Raw genomic sequence first — 5312 nt, forward strand, 5'->3', positions numbered from 1 at the left:
CATGTAATGGTCATGCTATTTGAGAAAACATTTCTATGAAGCATCTATAGTATGCACACATACCAATAAAGCTTCTTAGCTCGTGTAGATTCCTTGGATTAGACCATGCTTTTATTCCCTCTAGCTTTGATGGATCCTTAAGATACCATCTTGAGATATAATATGACCTAAGTATTGAATCTCTTGAAGGAAAAATTCTCTTTTCTTTTGGTTGAGAAAAAGCTTGTTCTCCCTCAATGCTTGAAAATTCACTTGGAGATGTTTCTTGTGTTCCTCCAATGACTTGTAGATAATGATATAATCAAAGAACACTCTAGTGAATTTGCGGTAGGGTCTAAATTTTTTCTCCTTTTATCGATCGAACATGACAGGTGTATTAGTCAAGCTAAAAGGCAAGACTAGATATTCATAAAGGCCAAACGTTGTACGAAACGCGGTCCGTAGGATATTTTCATCCAATATCCTTACTTGATGATAGCCACTTTTAAGGTCAATCCTATTGAACTAGGTACAACCTTGTAGCTTATCAAACAAATCTTTTACCCAAGGCATAGTTTTTTTTTTTTTTGATAGTGATATGGTTTAGTGCTTTATAGTCCACACACATACGGTATGTAACATCTTTATTTTGCACTAAAAGGACTAGAGAACAAAAGGGAGAGGAGCTAGGCCTCACCATCCTTTTGTCTACCAATTCATGTACTTGCCTCATGATCTCCTCTTGTTGAGCTTGGGAAACGGCTTGTTTAGGCGGTGAACTTCCTAGTAGGAGCTCAATTCGATGGTCGTCATCCCCTCATTTTGGAGGTAAGTCCATAGGGATATCATTGATGAACACATCTTGGAATCCTTTTAGAAAACTAGACAAGTCTAACTCTTCTTGATTCCTACCAATTACATTTGATGAAACATTAGGATCTTTTAGGGAATTTTTTGACAAAAATCATGTATGCAAAAACTGAGCTCTTCATTGATTTATCAAAAGCAGGTGAATTCACAAGTGGTATAGTACAACCAGATTCACTAGAATCTATATATATGCTCTTTCCCCCATAGGTGAAGTAGATTCTCCTTTCAGGGAACTTCATGTTGGCAGCAATGTAGTTGAACCATGGTGCCCCTAGGATAGCATCTTCATGTTGGAGAGGAGCGATACAAAAGTCTTCTTTGTCGACATAGCTTTGGACATGAAGCCTAAACTTCCCAATGAAGGGAGAAACGGAGGCTTGCTGTCCCTTGAAAGTTGTGTCAGCCGTTATAGTATCTCCCATCTCAAAAGCTTGAATGCCCAACTTAGTGGCCCATTCACATGAAGTTGTGAGTAGAGCCATGATCAAACAAGATGAAGGCATCATGCTCCTTTACCTTTCCCCAAGCATAGGAGATAGATGATCCTTTGCAATGAGCATCATCTTTTGGAGCTTTGATGGTGGAAGCTTTTAGGAGTCTCATTGCAAGCATTTCTCTTGGGGCAAGAATGATAGCCATGTCCTTGCTCCCCACACTTAAAACACTTATGGTCCTTGCAAAAAAATCTTCAAACTCTTTAGGAGAGAGTTTATTTTTACCTTTGTGAACTCCGTTCTCCTTGGACCGATTGTTGTTGTTGTTGTTCTTGTTGGAATTGCCTTTGGAAGAATTTTGGGCATTGGTTTTCTCCTTTGCATCACTTTTGTCTTTATTTTTCATGGGCTTTACATTCCTTCTAGCCCCTTGTTGGAAATTTATGTGCAAAGCAACCATGGTGTGGTGAATTACTTTGGTGATAAAACCAAGCCGTTGAGAGTTGACGTACACGGTCATCTCTTCAAGTAATCCTACACAAAATTGTTGCTTTTGCTCGGGGAAGTGTCCCTTTTGGAAGACAAGTATCCTTGAAATGTAAACCCCAAACTTGTCTACCTATTTGTGAATAGACTCATAGGAGAGAAGCTTCAAACTATGCCATTCGGTAATAAATTTTTCCTTTACATCGCTTGTTGCAGGGAAATGCTTCATGATGGAAACTCGTAGATTTTTCCATGTCTTTGGGGCTTTGCCGTTGCCACGAAGGCTAGCCCACCATTGACGAGATAATTTTTGGAATCACATAGCTACATGGTGTATCTTGGAGGACTCTGTGAAGCCCTCATCTCCAAAGGATGCATCAAATTGCTAGATGAAGGCCAATACTTTGTTGGTGGCACCAACGGTGTCATCATAGGTGAGAAAAGAGATACTCTTTCCTCCTTCTTTGAACTTCTTGATATTTTGTGACCTTCGCCATGCAGGGTATGATTTGCGATGTCCTCCCCTCTTGTATTCTCTAGGAGAATAGCCATAGCTTTCGTCAAAAGAGGAGGAAGGTGAAGAAGAAGGAGAAGAGGGTGATCTCTTTCTTGCCCTTTTCTTCCTTTGTTACCTCTCTTCCCTTTTAGAGTGATGAGGGGAAGGACTGTGGGTTGACTGTTTCCTCTTAGGAGGCGTTGTCGATCATCTAGACCACCGTCTTTGTGGAGCACATCTTCAGAGGAACCTAACGAATCATTATTTTCTTGCACTTTGGATTCCTCCTCTCATATGGGAGCGAGTCTTCTTCTGCGGGTCTTTTCAAGAGGCCTCCTAAGCTCTCTCTCTACTTGGAGAGGAAGGGAAATCCCATAGGTGCAAAGTTGTTGAGTAACTTTGGCTTGCAAAGCAGGGTTGCCCATAGCTTGCTGCAACCTAGTAACAAGTAATTGACAAACATAAGGGCATCACCATTAGCACCTTCATGTGCAAAATCAAAGTTATCAATTTTCATTCTACTCTCTTGGTTATTGTCATCCACGTTAGCAAAATTTGTGTACATACTTAGTGTATACTTTGGTAATTCAAAACCTTAGCTACTACTCCTCTTAGCCTTTGAAAATCAGCACTTCAGTATCTACACCCATGGCTGAAATTTGTTAAATATAGAGAGTAATGTAGTGGGTCTAATATTGCAGAGTTGCCATGGGATAGCTCCTTTCAAAATTCTTATGGCTTAATAATGGTAAAGCCATAGGCAAGTCTAAAAGGACTCCATTATTAAGACCAAAGATCCCAAGGTGTGCACCATATCCCACAATATGGGCTTAACAAAACCGATAATAGATCCTAGTCCCCAGTACAGCAACGTATGGAGAATACCCTGATATAATTAACAAAATCAACCATTAATAGGCTACTTAATGACCTCTCTTTAAACAAGAAAAGAGAAACCGAATGCTCTGATACCAATGTAATGAAAATGGCCTATGAACTTTGAGAATAGCGGAATCAAGAAATTAGAGAGAACATTTTTGTCAGATTACTTTGAGAGCATAGAGTGTGAACTTAATTGGTGGTAGCAACATAGACATAGTACTTAATTAAGTTGGCATGGATAAGACTTTTGCAAGAGAGAAAGTCTAGAGAGCACAACAATAGTTGAGGACAGGATTTATGTGGAGCCGGTCCCTCCTCCAATAGGCATTTGTTTTATAGATTCTCCCATCAAGAGAGAATTGGTACAATACAATCTTTATGTTCCTTGCGACCTAGGTGATGCAATGAATATGGAAAGCTTCATGCATCATGAGCATACCATAAACTTTGCAAAAAGCATTAACTATCCCAAGCCTCATTCCCAAGGCCTCAAACACCTTCGAAGGTGGAGAGAGCTAGTGGGGAATGAGGGTAGGGAAGAGGAATAAGAAACATTCCATAGGAGAAAGAAATAGTTCCTTACTTATCATCACTCTTCTTGCTAGCATACACAATAGCATAGTAATGAAGATGGAGAAGATGGAAAGCTTAAGCATTAAAGCACGACTCTTGGTTGGATTTACATTCCATAGCCAAGAGTGTTGGTATAGACTCTCAACTTCTCTACGAGCTTGGAGAAGGAGATGGTGTTAGCAAAAAGCTAACCCATGTAACATTTTTTGAGAGTTTTATTGTAAAACACTTATTATTTTGATAGATCGGGAATAATGTAACTCTTATTTTCTAGGTGGATATTGTAATCAATGAGCGGGGGATATAAACTTCAAGATTGTATTAACTTATCCTTAGTTAGAGCTCTGAGAGTATTAGTTTCTGACAAAAGAAACCTTGGATAAGGTATAAAAGCCAATTTTTGTAAGTTATTTTTAAGTTTTGGATAATAGAAACACAGCGTGAGCTAACGACACTCACTTATGTCCTTCTCGCGCTTCCTACTCCCTTCCTGGTTGTCACATTGCAGTGCCTCCTGTTGCATTGCAACCACAAGTAAGAGCTCTAGCATTAACGTAAACATATCATGGTAAACTGTAGCTTTTGGTGTCTTCGACCTGCAGCCTAATTTTCATAAGTAGGAATTTAATCTAGGAAATCACAAAGTAAGAATAGGCGAGGTATTGGGGTATCATTGCTAAGCATTTAGATGCATTCGGGGTCAAAAACGGTTAGGTCAAAAACTCACTCTGTTGTTAATAATCATGATTTTTTCACTTCATCAAAACTAGAATTTGACACCATAAGCATGTGTGCTTTAGGTGCTATATACTTATCCTAGAAGTTTCATGACATTCAGATGATGTAATGATCATGTTTTGTTTGTCGATTGGCGATTGGCTTTTGATGACTTAGGTCATGTGAGTGTAGCTTGTGTTAGATGTGAGTTGTCTATTGTTTTTGGAGAGATTGACACCCTCTTGTAGCCTCTATGCACTAGTCAAGTCAGCTTCATCCCATGGATTGACAATTATGTTTGTGGTTCTCGCTATGTCTGCAATAAGATAAGAGTGAGGTTAGAAACCCATCCCACATTTGGTGCCGTTTTCGGGGATGCATAAATCCTTTAACTTCCTCTAGGATCACCTAGAGTTAAAACATTCTCTTAAAAACCGCATAGCTTAAGATTGTCGTCTTTTGTTGTGTAGAGGTAGCTTGGAAGTAGATTGTACTTGCTAAGTACCTTGTAGGACTGTGGGATTAGATTAGGATCTTAAGAATGATTTATGGACGCAACAAGTCTTAAGATCAAGGCTCAAAGAACCATAAAAAACAAGAAAACAAGTGCTAGTGGACACTTTCCACAACCCCATTGCAATAGAACATAGGAGGAGTAGGGTAAGTAGAATCCAACGTGGGATCTCAGAACATTGCTCACTTTAAAAGAATCAATTGTGAGTGTTTTGTGTGAAGTTGTAGAATTTCAGGTCTATGGATTGAAACACCACCAAAAGACTGTCAACCACTGAATTAGGCTGGAGATTATCCTCTAAAAGTTGTATGAACCAGTGGTGGGTAAGCTTAAGGATACAATTGAGGTAAATTTTGAAGAG

The sequence above is a fragment of the Adiantum capillus-veneris genome, unplaced genomic scaffold (genome assembly GCF_014529385.1).
Source record: "Adiantum capillus-veneris isolate H3 unplaced genomic scaffold, ASM1452938v2 Hic_scaffold_286, whole genome shotgun sequence".
Lineage (NCBI taxonomy): Eukaryota > Viridiplantae > Streptophyta > Polypodiopsida > Polypodiales > Pteridaceae > Adiantum > Adiantum capillus-veneris.